Source organism: Oryctolagus cuniculus, chromosome 16 (assembly GCF_051225735.1).
Source record: "Oryctolagus cuniculus isolate XC-2025 breed Fujian yellow rabbit chromosome 16, ASM5122573v1, whole genome shotgun sequence".
In the NCBI taxonomy this organism is placed as follows: Eukaryota; Metazoa; Chordata; class Mammalia; order Lagomorpha; family Leporidae; genus Oryctolagus; species Oryctolagus cuniculus.
In genome coordinates, this window is record NC_142882.1 from 65,401,421 (window position 1) to 65,422,412 (window position 20,992).

General features: G+C 42.4%; 1 protein-coding gene across 17 annotated transcripts in view; it reads right to left on the reverse strand.

Moving 5' to 3' along the window:
• The window catches only part of VPS41 (VPS41 subunit of HOPS complex), a 188,163-nt gene that overhangs the window by 123,166 nt on the left and 44,005 nt on the right, over window positions 1-20,992 (reverse strand). The window lies entirely within an intron of this gene.

The window sequence follows — 20,992 nt, forward strand, 5'->3', positions numbered from 1 at the left end:
GAGTTAGTGGTGGAATGTACCATAACTGACTACACAACATATGAAAAATTCTATATTGGGGCCAGTGTTGTGTGCAGCAGGTTAAGCTGTATGTTGTAACATCAGCACCCCATACTGGAGCATGGGTTCCAGTTCCAGATGCTCCGCTTCCAATCTAGTTCTCTGCTAATTAGTCTGGGAAAGCAGCTGAAGATGAACCAAGTACTTGGGGCCCTTCTACTCAAACGGGAGACCTGGATGGTGTTCTGGGTTCCTGACTTTGACCTGTCTCAGCCTTAGCTATTGCGGCCATTTGGCCAGTGAACCAGCAGATAACAGGTGAAATACCTCTTTTTCTTTGTGTCTCTCCCTCCCTCTCGGTCACTCTATTTTCCAAATAAATAAAATAAATCCTAACAAATTTTTTTGCATGATACGGTAACTGAAATGTCCTTTTATTCCACAATTAGCTATTGGATCTCCACTATAAATTTATACTTTCAAAAGGTAACTGTTTACAGAAGCGACACTTATTTCTATATATAAATTACTTTTTAACATTTTATTTCAGAAAACTTTAAGTTACCAAACAAAAACAGGAAAGTGGTAAAGAGTTCCCAAATGCCCCTCACTTCATTTTCCCTATTAATATCTCATATTAGTGTCTGTCACAATTAATGACCCACATTCAGCTTCCCCTAATTTTTTTATACATAAACCTTGTATCCTACCCACACCTGCCTAAGTGAAAAGAATTTAAGTTACATGATAGTTAAAACCTTGAACATATCAACACTGGTATTTCAATAATATGAAAGAATGACATGTCTATTACTTAAGGCTATGACTTTTGCTCTCCTAACACAGAAGCTCCAAATGCTCCCCAAATATCACAACCCACTGAGCTGCAGGTGACTTTGACCCAGGGACTATGAACCTGCTGTGGTACTTCATGGAGCTTTGTGGTTCCTCAGAGCTGGCCCCTGATGCTACAATACTGATGTGAATAATACGGTTATTTCGAGGAACATAAAGTGCACTATTCACAAGTATCTCCAGATGGTCCCAATAAATATTCTCTAGCTTCCTCAAGAAGACTTCTTGCCTTTGATAGGAAAAAATAAATGGGTTCGCTATTTTTAAGTAGCCACTTGAGCTTATCTTCTATTCCAATGATCTAAATATCAAATTAATCTATCAGCAAATAAATGCCCTTGATTTAAAACTCTAGTATCCTGAAAATAACCTCAAAACAAAACTCATCTGTGAGAAAATGAGAAAAGGTTTTGCAGAAGAGTCATCTTATCTGAAAAGAGTAATTTTGCCTATTCATTGAGTCATCACGGTTTTTAAGTTAACAATGGAACCTTCTTCAGCATTATGAGAAAGTTATGAATCCATTTTTGCTGGTCATTAAAACATTCCTAAGTACCCTTTTTTCTTAACCTAGCTTTTAAAGTATCCTCTAATCAAGGATTTATAATCACCCCCCACAAGAGCAAATGCAACTTGGATGCTGCCAACTCACAGGACCACAGGCAATGACCATGAGCAAGCTCTTCTGACCCCTAAAATCCTAGGCTGCTGTCCCTACCCAGGGCTTGAGACCAACTGCCCTGCGTGCATGGCTGCCCGCTAAAAGGCCCAGGCTTCACCCCACTGCTGTGCCCAGCCAGGGCGGCACAACCTCAGCAGAGGCCAGGGGCACGGAATGGCCTTTCTGCCGACGGAAGACTTATTAGACAGATGCTCGTTTTCTAAATCCTGACAACCTTTAAAAGCACAGGGAGGATTTGGAAGGGATTGCCTCCTAAGAAGCTGGCATACTGCTGATTCCTAGAGCTGTTTTCCTTTTGTTAAACTTCATCTTCTGCCAGTGCCTGCCTCCTCCCCATGAACAATGGCAGGAGGCTGGCTTGCACACAACACCAGACAGCAGCCGTGTACTCCAGGCAGTTATTCACAGCCTAGGCCCTGATTAAAAGCATTGCTCAACAGGAGGAAAAAGAACGGGCTTTTGGTGCACATTCCCCCTTTCCCTTGCATGTCAGAGACTGGGCTGGACACCAGGTATACAGTGGTGAACCAAGTAAATGTGGCCCTTGCCCTTGTTAAGCTTGCAAATTACTGAACTACTGCTCAAGTTTAAGAGGGTCCCCTTGTGGGCTGCTACACACCCTGCAGTTGTCCTCTGCAGTGAGACAGATCAATAGTAAATCTAGACTCGTGGCTCATTTGCCACAGAACTTGCAGTGCCCACATTCTATTGTTATTATAAGAAAGTCAAATTTCCCTAATAGTTTAGATGAACATCTTGGATAAGTTGCATTGTGGCCTTCCCACAGTCTTGAATGGTTGTCTATCCTGCGAAATTTGGCACAAAAGTCAGGAAAACTAACAGGGCCTCATACTTAACTCAGAAGTAGTGTGAGGGCTGGTGCTGTGAAACCAGCAGTTAGCCACGGCCGACTCGTGATGCAGGCATCCCTTTTGGGAGCAGTGCTTTGAGTCCCAGATGATCAGCTTCCTACCGGAATTCCTGGCCCGAGTATTTGGGCCCCTGTCACTCAGGTGGGAGATTCAGATGGAGTCCTAGGCTCCTGGTTCAGCCTGGCCCAGCACCAGCTATTTTAGTCATTTGGGTAGTGAATCAACAGATGGAAGATTTTTCTTTCTCTTCCTCTGTCTCTGTCACTCTTTCAAATAAATCTTAAAATAATGTGTGGACCAGTGTTGTGGTGTAGCAGATAAAAAAGCTGCCACCTGCATTGCCAGCATCCTATATAGATGCTGGTTTGTGTCCCAGCTGCTCCACTTCTGATCCAGCTCCCTGCTAATGGACTGGTAAAAGCAGCAGAAGATGGCCCCAGTATTTGGGCCTCTGCCACCCACATGGGAGACAGATGAAGCTCCTGGCTCTTGGCTCTCAGCCTGGCTCGGCCCTGACTGTTGTGGCCATCTGGGGAGTGAACTAATGGATGGAAGATCCCTCTATTTCTGTCTCTCCCTCTGCAACTCTGACTTTGAGATAAATAAATCTTAAAGAAAAAAAATCAGAGTGAACACCAGCATGAGGAGATAACCAATTTTCTCTTTCTAGTTTACATACTTTCAATGAAACATTACTGCAGACCTGCTGTAGGGCAACCAGTGCACTTGATTCTGAAGCCATTAGTGAAACAATCTGTTTCACTGAACACCACTGTCAAAAGCATAAAAATTTGTTTCCATATATAAATAACCTGAAATGAAATACAAGTAATATTTTCAAGATGGTGACATAAAACTAAGAAATATATTTAATACTATATTTAATGTGCATTTAATAATGTATTTATTATTAAAAATCATTTGTTAAGGGGCCGTGGTTAGGAACACTTGTAACACCGGCATCCTACAGCAGAGTGCTGGTTTGAGTCTCAGCTGCTCCATTTACGATCCAGCTTCCCTTTAAAGTGCCTGGGAAGTCAGTGGCAGATGGCCCAAGTTCTTGTGTCCCAGACACCCATGCAGGAAAGTAGCAAGATGGAGTTCCTGGATCCTGGTTCTGGCCTGGCCCAGCCCTGGCTCTTGCGACCTTTTGGGGGAGTGAACCTACAGATGGAAGAACTCTCTCTCCCCCTTTCAAATAAATGAGCATTTTAAAAAAAGCCTGTTCTTAGACTGAGTAAATATTTTTACTTGTGTGATTGCTTACACGTGTATCCACCAGACACCAACGAGAGTAACAGAAAGCACAGTTATCAAATTACCACAGGGAATACTGAAGAATAATTCACTACTGATTGCACTTAACAAAGAACAGCTAATATTATCAAATACCACAGGTGATACAAAGAGGATTCAACAAAAATGTGCACAAGCAAGGCCTGCCTTCAAGTCTGAGATCCTGGCACCCTGAATACCCCTCTACTTTGTAATTCAGCACAGAACCTCCCAGATCATGGCTTAAATGCCGAACTCCATGACCAATTCAACCTGAGAACAGAGGCTGTGTTTTATTAATCTTTTATCCCTTCCATATCCTTTGAGAGCATTTGTTGAAGGAATGACAAGCAATTACTGAGAGCATCAAACAAGCACTCTTGTGCGTGGGTCAGCAAGGACAGGGTCACAAAGACGGAACGCTAGAGTATTTCCATTGGCAAACACAGGAAAGTGAATTCCACGCAGGGCCAAATGACAAAGTCTGAACACAGTGTGTGCCATGACATGGAGAAACTGTCAAGGGTGAGCAGTGCATGTGCCAGGTGCAGTGCTGAAGAGCCGTTCCATTCACCCAGTGTCAAGAGTCACTTGAGTGTTTTCAGGGAGGGGAGTAACAAAATCCCAGCAATACTTTGGGAAGATTACTGGGGCAGCTTTGTGAAGGATGGATTAGGAGAGACACGAGGCAGGGAGATCAGTTGGGCTTTACTGCAATAACCCAGGCGAGATTCAATAAAGACTTGAACAAGAGTGGTGGCAATATAAAGAACGAGTGAAGGGAAGCCCGAGCTAAAAGCAGCATCAAGAGGATATACAGGGAATAAGAGGCCGAGGAGGGAGGATAAAGCGTCTTGGAGATGGAGGTAAACACGGAGGAGCAGAAGAGAGGAGGGCCTCCTGGAGCGGCGATAATCACCAGCGGCCCGGAAAAGTCTGGTCTTTGCAGCCAGGCACAGTAAATTTTTCTTGGCTGCAGTATTTAGATCTAGAAACAGTGGGTGAGTTTACCTTGTCTGGTGCACTAGACCTCACCGAAAAAGAAACCAGAACTTTAAGAAGATATGCTGTCTGCTTACGAGGCCTGACCCCTGGCAGGGAAAAAGTTTAGAGCTGTCAGCCAGAACTCAGCAGACGAGGTACGGTGTTGTCCCTTTGGCCCCAGTAGTAATTCGTACAAGATGCAACCCAACTAATCTCAACTACTGAAAATACTCCTTGTGTACAGAAACAAACTCTCATGTTTTAACATACAAACAGGTTTGGTGATAGGTGGATATGGCAATTACAGTGCCCTCTGCAGCTGGTCAGACCCCCAGTCCCAGTCTGCAAGGAGTCTATCACCATAGCTCCATCAAACAAAATTCTTCTGTTTCCAGCAAACAGTCCAAGAGAGTGCAGTAAGTTTTTTTATAAGAGTAATGCAAGAGAAATGGGGTTAGCACCCTGAGACCACAGAAATAGAAAAAGAAAAATAAGCATATGACTATCCTGTAAAATTAAGTCTTACAGAGTGATCCCTTAGGCTGTCCAAACCCTACAGATCTGCTATGACACACCTCTGAGGATAGACCTCATTAACAAATGCAATTCAGGAAAGCTAAATGCAAATCTATGATGGTTGCAAAGGTATTTGAAAATCCCACTAGGGCCCACAGATATCTAATTTCTCAATTACAAGTTAGCAATACTATCAGTGATAAAAGAAAATGGTAAGGAATAAAATGTTCTTATTTTTCTTATTTTTCTTATTGCCTTAAGGAGCAGCAGCAGTAATGTTCATGTACTGTTATTTATCTAAAAATTAACATTTGAAAAATAAAGTTCTGGTTTTTCACAGATTAGAAAAAATTTATTATCTAAAAAATGGCAGGAAGTACAAATAGTATAAATAATTGAAATCAAGTTGCTAACCAAAAAGGAAATGCCTAATTCACTTTTCCTTACATAAGATAAAGACAGACAGCTTTAACACTTCACAAATTCACCTGTACTTTCACCACAGGAATTATTGTTATAATGTTCTCCAGTGTACAAACACCTCTTGATCCATTTCCCATTAAATTCCCTCCCAAGTAGACTGTCTTCTCCCAAGGTTATCAAAAGAAGCACCTTGTAAACCAAGTTTCGATGTCTCTTTACATTAAAAAGAAATCTCTAGGGCAGGCACCATGGCTCACTTGGTTAATCCTCCTCCTGCAGCACCGGCATCCCACATGGGCGCCGGGTTCTACTCCCGGTTGCTCCTCTTCCAGTCCAGCTCTCTGCTGTGGCCCAGGAGGGCAGTGGAGGATGGCCCAAGTACTTGGGCTCCTGCACCCTCACGGGAGACTGGGAGGAAGCACCTGGCTACTCCAAGTACTTGGGCCTTCTTCCACTGCTTTCCCAGGCACATTAACAAGGAGCTGGATCTGAAGTGAAGAAACTGGGACTTGAACTGGTGTGCAAAAGGGATGCTGGCATCATAGGTGGCGGCTTAACCCACTATGTTGCACGGCCAGCCCCTATGGATCCCAGTGTTAAGCCTGGTGAGGTGACTTCAGAAACTTTATTATTTTTCTTTCTTTCTTTATTTGACAGAGTTATAGACGGAGATAGAGAGGCAGAGAAAGGTCTTCCTTCCACTGGGCCACTCCCCCCTCCCCAAATGGCCGCTATGGCAGGGGCTACGCCCTTCTGAAGCCAGGAGCCAGGTGCTTCCTCCTGGTCTCCCATGGGGGTGCAGGGCCCAAGCACTTGGGCCATCCTCCACTGCCCTCCCAGGCCACAGCAGAGAGCTGGACTGGAAGAAGTGAAACCGGGACTAGAACCCGGCGCCCATATGTATGGGATGCTGGCGCTGCAGGAGGAGGATTAACCAAGTGAACCACGGCACCAGCCCCTACAATGAATATTCTAAGGCTGATCATATGAAAGAAATAAAAATAATAATCCTCCTTTGGGAAGTGTGAGAGCTCCTGCAATCAGATGAATTGGCTTGATTTACCTTCTAATAAAAGTTAACATTTACTGAGACTTGCACTAGCTATTTTACATGTATTAGTTCATGTAACCTCAAAATTGTTATATAAATCAGGTGTGATTATGACGCACATTTTACAGAGGACACTGAAATAGAAATGACCAAGCTAAGGACCATGGGTCAAAGACAGGAAAGCAGGAGTCTGACCCCACAGCCTGACCTGTGCCCAGTGTGAGACTCATTCACTCCTGTCTCAGAACCACACTCGCCACCTACCAAACCTGCCAAGCATCCTCCCACCCTAACAGTACTCCTTCTCTAATCACTCCATCAACAGTTCTCTCTACATCCATTCCGCTCACTAAAAGTTACAGTAAGCTATCTTGTTTTGGACTAAGCTCCTGTACTACCCCAAGAGATCAGACTAAAAATCAAACTGGAGTCATTCATGATAAAGTTCACAGTTACCAAACTGAAACCTTCCAAGAAATCATGAGAGAGATAACAAGGAAATTTGCCAAAAAGCTAGTTTTTTTTTTTTTTTTTTGACAGGCAGAGTGGACAGTGAGAGAGAGAGACAGAGAGAAAGGTCTTCCTTTTGCCGTTGGTTCACCCTCCAATGTCCGCTGCAGCTGGCACACTGTGCTGATGCGAAGGCAGGAGCCAGGTGCTTCTCCTGGTCTCCCATGGGGTGCAGGGCCCAAGCACTTGGGTCATCCTCCACTGCACTCCCTGGCCACAGCAGAGAGCTGGCCTGGAAGAAGGGCAACCGGGACAGAATCCGGTGCCCCGACCAGGACTAGAACTCGGTGTGCTGGCGCTGCTAGGCGGAGGATTAGCCTATTGAGCTGCGGTGCCGGCTCCAAACAAGCTAGTTTTAACTGGCATAATAACATAGTTCCCTCTGACTTAATCCTTAGCAAAAAAAAGTAATGGCAGTAATAAATATTACCCAATCAGAATCCCATATAAAGCCAATTAAGCTCTTTAAACTGAATTCACTGTAATTTTATCTTTTAACATACGATATTGGATTTCCAGTAATGCAACAAAGTCAGGGGCTGAACTGGGGCTAAGAAAGGCAAACAGGAAAACAGCAGATTCAGGAGGTTCCAAAATTCTGAGTAGTTTTTTTTTTCCCACCAAGGCAAGAACTTATGTCTCTACCATAATATCAAGGAACAAATCCTTCTTCTCAAGCCAGAGCTAGAACTTTCGTCTTGAGGAAAAGTGGAAGTTTAATGTAAAACACAACAATTTAAAACTTTTAGAAGAAATGATAATGTATCTTTCCAACATTATAGGTGCTAAAAACAATTTCCTGGGGTGGGTGTCTGGTGCAGAGGTTAAGCCATTGCTTAAGATCACTGCATCCCATATCAGAGCACCTGGGTTCAGTCTGGGCTCCACTGTTTTCCAGCTTCCTGCTAATGGGCACCTTGAGGGGCAGCAAGTGATGGCTCAGGCGTTCCAGTCCTTTCTACCCATCTGGGAGCCTGAACACCGTTCCTGGCTCCTGGCTTCAGCCTGCTCCAGCCCCAGCTGTCACCAGAGTCTGGGGAGTGAGTAAGCAGATGGAAGCTCGCTCACTCGTTCTCTCTCCACTTTTCAAATAAATTCAATAAATAAAAGTTAAAGATTTTTCCCACAGAAGACACACACACAAACACACCAGTTTATAAATGAGAACACTGATATTTACTGAGTTAAAATCAATCATTTCTGAGTTGAAAGGACCATAAACGGGGAACTATAAACCAGAGGCGGAAAGACATTTGCCATTTTGGAAACAACGAGCTGCGTTCTGACTGTGAGTGTCGCCTGGCCTGGAGGAGGGCTCCTAACTCCCGGCCCTACACTGGAGGAGGGCTCCTAACTCCCGGCCTGCGCTGGAGGAGGGTTCCTAACTCCCGACCCGGCACTGAATGAGGGCTCCTAACTCCCAGGCCCAACCCTAGAATCCGGTACTGCGGAGACACTCTGCTGTACAGACGGGTTAGACGGGCACCTTGTTTGTCCTTGTTTTACTTCATGCCTCCCTGATGAGATTCCTGCAGCAATGGAGCACCCTTTCACGTGGCTCCTGGGCATCCTTGCTCCTCTTTGGAGAACTACCTGCTGATAGTGTCTGCCCAATTTCATTCTCGGTTGTGTGGGTTTTCCTTAGAGATCTCTAAGAGTACATTACATAATAACATCTTAACAAAAATATAGAAATCCCAAAAGCTTAGGACAAATACCTTATGACTGCAGTTTTTACAACACTTAGAAAGAATGCAAGTACACAAGAATTCAAGTGCACATGGAAGCAACTATACAGTTCAGATTTTAAATATTAATTTACGTAAACCTGGGTGTTTACCTAGAAGTGAATCATTAGTGTTGTATTTAATAGTAGAAAACCCGACAAATATTAAATTTGATTTGCTGGTGACTTAATTTTTGCTCCATCATGAGCTACCCTGAATAATGTTACTATTGCAGGGTCATTTCTGTTTGTAAATAAACTTTTTTTTTTTTTTTTTTTTTTTTTGGACAGGCAGAGTGGACAGTGAGAGAGAGAGACAGAGAAAAAGGTCTTCCTTTTGCCGTTCGTTCACCCTCCAATGGCCGCCGCGGAGGGCGCACTGTGGCCAGCGCACCGCGCTGATCCGATGGCAGGAGCCAGGTACTTATCCTGGTCTCCCATGGGGTGCAGGGCCCAAGCACTTGGGCCATCCTCCACTGCACTCCCTGGCCACAGCAGAGAGCTGGCCTGGAAGAAGGGCAACCGGGACAGAATCCGGCGCCCCGACCGAGACTAGAACCTGGTGTGCCGGCGCCGCAAGGCGGAGGATTAGCCTAGTGAGCCGCGGCGCCGGCAACAATAAACTTTTAAGTTACAAATCAATTCAGAACTTTTTACACATAGGGCGACAAAACATATAAACAACTCTCTAGAGTAAACAGCCTCATTAATAACAAAAAAAAATTACAAGCTAAATAAACTCCCATTTCTAGAAATCTAAGTGGCAACGGATTTGTTAATGATAGCATCCATGGTTGATGATGTGCTAGTGATACACTCTCAAACAGTGCTGGTGGAAACGTAATTCAGTACAACCTAACTACAAGGACATGTGGCAATCTGTAGTAGAATCTTCACAGTGTATACAGCATCCGATCTAAGTGATTCCCTCACAGAACTTATTTAAAGGAAAAAATAAGTGAGTCACAAGATTCCACACTCTAACCAAAGATATCCAACCCAGTGTCATTCCTGCATTTGGCATGAATCATTTGTGTTCGGGCATTGCAAAGTTGGCATGGACAACTCCAAGCAGCACAGATGCAATTTTTTCTCTGGGAAACTTCTACACGATCAGCGTGGAACTCACCCATATTTCTGTCATTGTGCAATTGAAAGCACAGATATATTTTATATATATATATATATATTTTCTACTACAGTAAAAGGGAATATGATTGTTGGACTACTTCACAAAGCATTTAATTTTATTCCTCTGGAATGAAACTCTAGGCAACTACTAATATTTGTGTCACTACAGATTTCTTCATACTTTCCTAGAATTTAAGTGCAATCTACAATGCATAACCTTTTGGGTCTGGGCTTCTTTCACTTGACATGATAGCCCTGAGATGCATCCATGTTATATCATTTTTGAACTCCGAGTATATCAACATTTTGTTTATCCAGTCACCTGCAGATGCATATGTAAATGGCTTCCAGTCTGTGACTATAACCAACAAAATCGATGTGACCATTCATATACAAGTCTTTGTATGAACACACGTTTTCATTTCCTATGGCTGGAAAGGCTGTAGCATATGGTAGGTGTATGTTTAACATTTTATAAATGTGCCAAACTGCTTTCCAAAGTGGTTATACTATTTTACAATTCCACCAGCAGTGCAGATTTCCAGTTCCTCTATATCTTCACCAACACTTAGTATGGTTAGCCTGTAACTTCAGCTCATTCAACAGGAATATTGAGTGACATGTGTTATGACATTTTATTTACTTTTAATATGATTTTCCCCCTTGCTATCAATTAAAATTTAAAAAGCTAGTGTGTTAGGATAGTTGCCCCCAAATGTTCCAAGTTTCTTCTTACAGGAAGTATAAAACAGGGGCAATCAAATGAAAAAAATGTTATGCAAGAATTTCATCTTGATTGAAGTGATGAAAAGTACTCTTTAAGGGGCTGACCCTGTGCCACAGCAGGTTAAGCCCCAACTTGGGACACCAGCATCTCATCTCAGAGTGCCAGTCCAAGTCCGGTTGTTCCACTTTCTATGTAGCTCCCTGCTAGTTCACTTGTGAAAGAAGTGGATGATGGTCCAAATTCCTGGGCGCCTTCTACCCACATGGGCGACCTGGATAGAGTTCCTGGCTCCTGACTTCAGCCTGCCCTACCCTACCCTAGTCATTGCAGCCACCTGGGAGTAAAGCAACAGACAGAAGCTTTTTCCCTTCTTTTCTCTCTCTCTCTCTCTCTCTCCCTCCCTCCCTCCCTATATTATTCAAATAAATAAATCTTTTTAAGAAAACATTTTAAGTGTTCATATATCCTAATATATCATGATTCTATTAAACAAAGAATAATTGATATAATTATAGCCAAAGAAAGAATTTATAGGGATGGCTAATAAAACAAAGCTATTCAAACAGAAAAGCAGTTTGCTTAAGAAAGAAGTATACACTATGGGAAAATTCTGACACACACTAACCAGGTTCTCAGAGACTAAATAGTCTGTTATTAACAAAACCAAGGTATAACTTACCTGCTATTGAACTACACACAAGACACTCGTACTTTATCCTTACTTAAAGCCCCTTGCCTCCATGGCATCTGACTTACCGTCTGGTTTCACTTAGTTCCCTAAACACTTTGAACTCCAAAGGTAGTCATCACAAAGACAATTCCCTGAAAACATTCCACTGTTTTCCCTCTGGTCCTGTGGCCAAGCTTACCAAATAGGTCTCTGCATTTCACCATCCATTCTTCCCTCTCCACCCCCCAGTCACGAGCTCCTGGAGGATAAACATAGCGTCTATGCATGTTCAAAGTCTGCGATAAATGCTCCTCACTCTTTGGTGACTCCCCGTTTCACAGGAATAATGGATCACCCTGTGTCATGCCCAATCTTAAAAACAAACAGGTAATTAAATAAATAAAATTTGCTTTATTTGAAAGGCCAGTAACAGAGAGAAAGAGGTCTTCCATTGGCCGCAGCAGCCGGGGCGGAGGCTGAGCCAGCCAGGAGGCTGGAACTCCATCTGGGTCTGCAAGTAGATGGCAGGAATTCAACTGACTTGAGCCATCATCCTTGGCTTCCAGGCACATAAGCAAGGAGCTGGAACAGAAGTAACGTAACTGGAACTTGAACTGGCACTCCCATTCGGGATGTGGGTGTCCCAAGCAGGGCCCAACCTGCTGTACCTCAATGCCTGCCCTTAGCCCCACTTTTAACAACCTAAAACAAAGCATTTATCTTTCAGGTTTCATCTTGAAATTCACTTTCTATGGGTTCCCCATCTCCACTTGTAAAGGTAACCCCTCTTCCTGAGTTTTCACCTCGTTTATAATCCTTTTAATGCACTTACTCTGAGATAAGTGCCTCAGTCCCAAAGAGAACCACGCACACTGAAGGTATACTCCACTAACAAAATGAAACCCACAGGCTTCAGGCAACTAAACCCAGTCTACTACCCAGTTCACAAGTCATGTTCCAAAAAGTTACAGTGATTCAACCCTGACTTTTAAGCAGGTTCAATGCCAGTATAATTTCCTTCAGTGAATAAATATTTTAAATTTTAGCCGTTTAAAGATACTTCCCCAAATGCAGTTAGCACTAACAGGTCAGGTATCACAACATTCTATTAAGTATGACACATAAAGTGAGAAAGGCATCCTTAAGTCTGAATATATTTTCTTAGCCACTTTGGTACCTAGATGCCACCAAAGTTATCAAGCTACCTATAAATACTTAATCCACAAACTTGAGATTATTTCTTAATGCAGAAAATTGGAAACATGACTTTCCTTGGCATCATTTATCAGAAGTTAGAATGATTTCCATTTAAGTAATTCTCAACTCATTTGACACATCTCTTATCACTCAAAATACTGAGTCCAAAAATAGAAAATGGGTTCTTTAAACATACAAGAATCTGAGACCTGTCAATCAGTCTTAGACAAGAATTATAGGCACTGGCACATTTGAGCCAACAATGTACCACTTTGATCATATCAAAAGATACATGCCCTGCTTCCCAATTAACGGTGCTGCATCTGGAATAGCATACTACAGATGGCATTTGCTTCAAGTCGATAAGCAAGGACCGTTAGACCAGTAATAGAGTAGGGTTTCTCTGCTCAAGAAAAGATTGCTTAAGTTTTTAGATCTGCTCCAAAGATTCTTTCACTAAAATCACCCCAATATCACACTGGCCACATTAAGAGTAAGCTCAAAATAGCTGGGCTGTTCAGGGGGATCATGAAGGTATGGTATCTGTATTAGCACTCAGATAGACAGCCATGTCCATATGGTTTCCCTTAATTTACAACATGATAATCCTAATATGGGAAAGGAAAATAAAAAACTTTGATTATCTGGAGAGCAGTCCAGACACAGGGAACTTTTCCGATTTGGAACTCTTCGTTCAGCCGACCTCCACGAACGTCTCCCTTCTATCAGTTCACCAGCCTTTCTGCCAAGCAGAGATACACTCTCCTCAGATGCACTCCTCCATGGGAAAAGGACTCCATGGCACAGAACCTCAACAGCTGCAAACCAGATGCGTAAGAAGCAAAGGTTACCCAGAGAAGAGGATTAAGCCACTTAAGATAAAAGAGGTGCTACTGAATATTAAAAATGTAATTGAAAAAGCTAAAGGAACTCTAAATTGTCAGGATTATATTGGGAAAGAGAGAGAAGAGAGGGAAGCTAGGCATCTCTTTTACTGAAACATGAAAGGAGAGATGGGCAATCCCCAAACAACATTTATATGTCAATACAAAGGGAAGAGAAAAGAGGAGCTGATTTATTTTAGTGATAAATTCTTCTAAGCCAAAGAAAGCAACAAAAGGTCAGGGGTACCGTCTAAAAGATGGCCAAGTCCTGAAATTCAGGGAGAGAAATGAAACTATCATTCACAGACAGGAGCCAGTCACAAAAACATCCTTTTTAAACCTGGGTTAAGGAAGCGACCTAAGAAGAACCGCCTCATATGTGAGGAAGATCTTGAATGTATCAGGAAAAGAAGTGTAGAAGAGTAAACAGGCATGGAACCCACTTCCCAGAATATTTCAAGCCAAATTTCCTTTACACTTCCCTAATTGGCACCTTTTACATTTGGCATGATTGTGTAGCCTCCTCAGCTTCTAAACTTGGATGACTTCCGGAATTCCCCGGAGCAGCTAGGAGAAGTCTGAGTATTTATTGAAAACATGGCAGAGTTTGCTGAATAAAAGGGTTACTTCCTACAAGCAGCATTTAAGGTTCAGATTTTTATTTTTATTAATCAGCTTGCAATGCCATACAAAATCCCATAGACTGAGTGGCTTAAGTGACAGCATTTTTTTGTTTGCTGATAGTCTTGGAGGCTGGCAGTTCTGCTGGATGTTCAGGTTCTGGTGAAAACTCTCTTCCTGGCTTGCAAACTGCAGCCCCCTCACTGTGTCTTCACATGGCTGGGGTTGAATGTGTGGAGGGACAAACTCCATGGTATCCCTTCTTATAAGGGCATTAAGTCTATTAGGAGTTCCTATTCTCATGACCTAACAAAAACTGAATTAATTCTCAAAGGCCCTCTCTCCAAACACCAGAACAGTGAATACCTATGAATGAGGAAGGAGAGAAGATACGAATCACCCTACAGCAGATCTCAAGATAAAAATTCCCAATTAAAATCCAACAGGGGGGTGGGAGAGCCGACGCTGTGGCGCAGTAGGTTAATCCTCCGCCAGCAACACCAGCATCCCATACAGGCGCTGGTTCTAGTCCCGGCTGCTCCTCTTCCAGTCCAGCTCTCTCCTGTGGCCTGGGAAAGCAGTGGAAGATGGCCCAAGTCCTTGGGCCCCTGTACCCATATGGGGGACTGGGAAGAAGCTCCTGGCTCCTGGCTTTGGATCAGCACAGCTCCAGTTATTGTGGCCATTCGGGGAGTGAAACAACAGAAGACCTTTCTCTGTTTCTCTCTCACTGTCTGTAACTCTACCTCTCAAATAAATAAATCTTTAAAAATAAAAGTGCAATGGGGAGGCACTGGCACTGTAGTTACCTGCAGCACCAGCTCCCCACATGGGCGCAGATTCGAGACCCAGTTGTTCCACTTCCGATCCAGCTCTCTGCTAATGGCCTGGGAAAGCAATGGCAGATGGCTCAAGTGCATGGGCCCCTAGACCCACATGGGAGACCCAGAAGAAGCTCATAACTCCTGGCTTCAGAATGGCCGAGCTCCAGCTGTTGCAACCATTTAGGGAGTGAGCCTTTGGATGGAAGACCTCTCCCTCTGTCTCTCCCTCTTTCTGTGTATAACTCTGCTTCTCAAATAAATAAAATCTTTTAAAAACAATTCAATGGGGAACTGAGGGATGAATAATAAACAGGAGAGCAGAAATCTGGTTCCCAAAGAACCTCCTGCAAGGGGAAGTAATGACAGAAAAATAAGCAGCTTCATGAATAGGTCTCAAACTGATATCACCAGCGAATATATGCTTACTAGCAACCAAATGGCTGACAAAAAAAGACAGAGGGGGACTCAGAGAGGAGTAGTGCAGTAGGAAACCTGGCTCCTGTCCTCCAAGACCTAAAATTTGAAAATGAAGCTGCAACTGACACCACAAGGAGCCACATTACAAGTCAAATGATTCTGATGATGAGTTCAGAGAAAGCAAATAACCATCAGGACAACAATCCAGGGGAAGAATATCTCAGAAAGAATGGAACTCAGTGGAAGAAGGGCACTACAGAGAGCAAAGACGTGATGGGAAGTTTAATAGACACGAACGCCCTATGCAATTTAAGATGGTGAGTGGACCAAAAGGAGTAGCTGTGGAGCTAACTGATTTGGAAAGGTTTTTGGAAATACGACTATGGCCTGGAATGTTTATCTAAAGAGTTAGGGATGGGGCCGGCATCGTGGCTCACTTGGTTAATCCTCTGCCTGCAGCGCCAGCATCCCATATGGGCGCCAGTTTCTAATCCCGGTTGCTCCTCTTCCAGTCCAGCTCTCTGCTGTGGCCCGGAAGGGCAGTGGAGGATGGCCCAGGTGCTTGGGCCCCTGCACCCCATGGGAGACCAGGAGGAAGCACCTGGCTCCTGGCTTCGGATCAGCATAGCTCCAGCTGTATCAGCCATTTGGAGGGTAAACCAGTGGAGGGAAGACCTTTCTCTCTGTTTGTCTCTCTCTCACTGTCTAACTCTGTCAAATAAAAAAAAAAAAAAAGAGTTAGGGCTTTATCTGGAATATAATGATTAGACTGAAGGGTGAGGAGGGTGACCAGAAACAAGAGATTTATTTGGAGTGTGTTAAAATACTACAGTGTGAACAAGTTACGTCTAATAGTGATCTGGGTTTTTAATAGGACATGAACATGAAAAGTGAAGATCAGCAATTTAGGAAATGAATCTATGAGTTTAATTCTAAATCAAAAGCAAGAACAGAAATACTAGACTCTGGTACCTGGAGTTCAGAAAAAACCCTCAACTCATCTCTTTCTCAAGAGATTAATTCCAAAACTTTTCTTTTATCTTAACATAAAACTCCCAGTAAATCCTTATTTTGTCTTATTTTTTTCTTATCCCTCTCTTTTTATAAGCATCCATTTTATTTCCCTAATGTCTTTTGCCATTTACTATTCTAGCAAAGAAAGAAAAACATATAAATGTAAACAGCAGTAATCTGTGTTTGATCAGTGGCATTTTCTGGTCTTCCACTCACACACTTAAAAGAGTGCTTAAAACATATGGCGTATTGCTTCAAACTAGTCAGCAAAAGAAATGGCCCAATAATTTGCCTGCTGCTTCAAAGTAAGTACTGTTAATTAGTAAGTTTTATTAAATTTTGTTTAAGGAATACAACTTCATGCATATAATATATACAGATTTGAGAACGTGATGATCCCCCCCAACTTCCTTCCCACCCATACTCCTGCCTTTCTTCCTCCTCCCTCTTCCTTTCCCATTTTTATTTTTTTACAGAGATCAATTTTAAGTTTTAAATTCATCTGCTAAAAGTACAAGCTCCTAAAGAGAAAGTAATGATTTATAGGCATAAAAATCATGTGGGGATTTAAAGGGAATTTAAGATCTTCTATGAATTTTGAGTCATATATTATACCCTATATAAGCAATTAAGACAGCCATTATTCAGAGGTGCATGGCCTGATCTGTATTAAAGAAGGCAATTTTCTTAGCAACTTGGATCATTTTATATGACAAGCTAGGCATATTTTAATTTTAATTTTACTCTGTTAAGTAAACTTTATAAATGAAGTGGGAGTTAACATAAAATCTAAAATTTATCTAAAAATCTCAAAAAAGACAATTTGTGGCTGAAGCATTTTAATTCACAAGTTCACGGAGTATTCTTTCACATATACTGAAATCTGAATATCAACATGCACAAGGAAAGCATCATTCTAGCAGCGGTCATTCTCGATCAACGGAATCACAGCCACAGACAGCTACAGAACACACAATTCTATCAACCACAGTTCAGTTTCACCTTTTCTTGGACATCATTTAGAGGTTACTATATAGCATGTGCACATTTGTGTCTGGCTTTTTTGAGCACTAAATCTATAAAATGCATCTATGTTGTTGTATGTATGGATGGTTTTTTAATTACTGAGAAAGCATCATAATTTATACATACATTCTACTACTGACATATAATTGGGTTGTTTCTAGTTAGGGGACATTATAAATTGAAGTACTACGAAGCTCCTCTACATGTTTTTTGTGGACACATGCATTGTATGCATTTTTCTTGAATATGAACTGCTGGGTTATTGGGCATAAATAGTCCTGACTTTAATTTTATATCTAGATGAAAATAATTTAGACAATTTAAAATGAGATAAAATAGTAATATGTTATATTTGCATAAGAAGTTTTATTTTCCCAAGAAATATTCTTTCAACCCATTCATTGCATGTATAGTTTTCCTTCTGATAATAAAAGTCATGTAGCAGTAGCTCCTAACCTTGACTGATCAATAGGGTTTTTGTTGGGCAGAGAGTGGGACCATCAGGGAATCACTATTTTAAAAAGGTCTCCCAGGTGCTTCTGATATTTGAGCTGGGATAGAATCATCATACTATAGGCTGTCTAACTTTACATTAAATGCATGTGTTATAAAAGAATAGCTAAAATCATTTTGTATTTTGAAGAGATTTCTCCATTAATATATATTAATGTATATATATTAATGTATATATTAATTACATTAATATATATATTAATGGAGATATATATATATATATATATATATCCTCCCCCTCTCTGTAACTCTGCCTTTCAAATAAATAAATCTTTTTAAAAAAAGAATTGAAAAAATTCCTTTTTAGAGGAATGATATGGAGCCAGCATTGTGGCATAGCAGGTAAAGTAACCACATGCGATGCCAGCACCCCATATGGGCACAGATTCGAAACCCAGTTGTTCCACTTCTGATCCAGCTCCCTGTTAATGTGCCTGGAAAAACAATGGAAGATGGCCAAAGTGCTTGGGCCTCTGCACCCACATGGGAGACCGAGAAGAAACTCCTGGCTTCAGCCTGACCCAGCCCCAGCCACTGTAGCCGTTTGGGGAGTGAATCAGCAGATGGAAGATCTTCCCTGCCCCCAGCGTGCCTCTTCCTCTGTTTAACTCTTTGAAATAAAAAAATAATAATAATAATAATAAATAAATAAAAAGACAAATGATACAAAGCCCCACAAAGTAACTGCATCATCAGAAATAGGAAAATAATACAATAAAGGAAAAAAAAATCTCCCCAGAGATGAGGACCTGAGGCAAGGATCCTTTCAGAAGGCAGTAACAACCTGAGAGTTGTCACTTGAAAATCATTTACCGGGGCCGGCGCTGTGGTGCACTGGGTTAACGCCCTGGCTTGAAGTGCCAGCATCTCATACGGGCACCGGTTTGAGACCCAGCTGCTCCACTTCTGATCCAGCTCTCTGCTATAGCCTGGGAAAGCAGTAGAAGATGGCCCAAGTCCTTGGACCCCTGCACCCACGTGGGAGACCCGGAGGAGGCTTTTGGCTCCTGGCCTCAGATCGGTGCAGCTCCAGCCGTTCCGGCCAATTGTGGAGTGAACCATCGGATGGAAGACCTCTCTCTCTCTGCCTCTCCTCTCTATGTGTAACTCTGACTTTCAAATAATAAATAAAACTTAAAAAAAAAAAAAAAAGAAAGAAAGAAAAGAAAATCATTTACCTAACACGCTAATGATCATGAAGAGGTCATGGCCTTATACCACAGCAGACTATCAACTTCTTGGAGAAGATAAATAAACCAATAAAAAGTGGCACCAAGAAATCTTCCTCCCCTGACAAAGAAAGGTGCAAAGCTACATAGAGTTTAATGTTCAAAGATATCATACAGGGAGGGACTGAAAGAAAAAATGAGTAAAGGTTTGGGCAAATGTATGGGTGATGTTATAAATTACCTCAAGGAGGAAGGATGTAGGATATATCTGACATAAAGACATCAGAGGGGTCGGCGTTGTGGCATAGCAGGTAAAGCGGCCTGTTGCAATGCCCACATCCCACATGGGTACCAGTTCCTGTACTGGCTGATCCACCTCCAATCCAGCTCCCTGCCAATGGCCTGGGAAAAGCAGTGGAAGATGGCCCAAGTGCTCAGGCCCCTGCTACCCACTTGGGAGACCTGGAAAACTCCTGGCTTCTGCCTGGCCCAGCCCTGGCCATTGCAGCTATCTGGGGAGGGAATCAGAACACAGAAGATCTCTCTCTCGATCTCTCTCTCTCTCTCTCTCTCCCCACCTCGATCTCTCTCTCTCCTCCTTTCTCTCTGTAACTCTTTCAAATAAATAAATAAATCTTTAAAAACAAAAGAGAGAGAGGACACAGCTGAAGGCTTATACTGAGTAGAAACAGAGACTGCTTTTGGCAATGGAACAAACAGCATGTGCCCATGAATCTTACACAGCAAGCAAACACTGAAATTGTTATATAATATTAAACAGATTGCCTTAGACCTAGAGTGTCAGAGAATCATTAAACTAGAGCAAGAGCTGTCAGAGGCCATGCAGGCAAGCTCTTCCTTGAAGGTGAGGAGGCACGCATGAAGAGAGCAACAGCCCAGCATCAGCTACACATTGCAATGGAAAGCAATTCAAAGACCAGACACATGGGCCATCAAGATGCATATCCCAGGCTGGCTGTACAGCCTAGCAGTTAAGACACAGTTATACATGCATGTCCCACCCACACTGACATGCCTGCTTTCAACTCTCAACACGGGTTTCTGACTCCAGCTTCCTGCAAGTACAGACCCTGGGAGGCAGTGGTGATGACTCAGGTAGCTGGGTTCCTACTAACTACATGGAAGGCTTGGATGGAGTTCCTGTCTCCCAGCTTCAGCCTGTAAACCACTTGGGGCATTTGGCAAGTGAAATAGGAGTTGAGAGTGCTCTAATTAAAAAGATTCATGATCAGTAGCCAGGAGGAGGGTGAAGAATGGTCAACAGTACATTCTTCTTGCCTGGAGAGGATGCTAAAGCAAAACAAGAGCCTGTAATTCGCCTGACCTATCAGTGTGATCAGAGCTCATAATTCCCATTTCCAGGCTTCTCCAGAGCTCGTTCTGTGGTTCCATTTCTTATAAGCAAATCAAAGCTTCACTTCTTTCACACCCAATGTGTCAGTTTTAGAAACTGCAGCCTCCTTCATAAACAACATCATTATTTTATGGGATGGAAGTGCTGATGCCTTCTTCAAACTGTAGTATCTGCCTCCCAAAATCATCTTTCCAACCCCACGTGTTCATCTCCACACAAATACACAAGTTCTCGATACTTTCAAGGTACACTGAAAACACCAAAATCAAATTTCAAATTTAACATTTCCTTCATTCTCAATGATTCTAAATAGCAATTAAAAACATTAAAAGCCTGGTTCTTTGCTTTCAATCAATATAATCTGACAAGAGCCCAAGTATCAAAACAGTCACATAAAACATGTTAGCTGTATATTTAGAAGAGATAAACGGATCCAGCAAGGCTATCAATCAATTTTCAATTACATTTGGCATCTCAATAAAGATGACAGGGCACATACTTACAACTCACATTAGTTACCAAATGAGGGG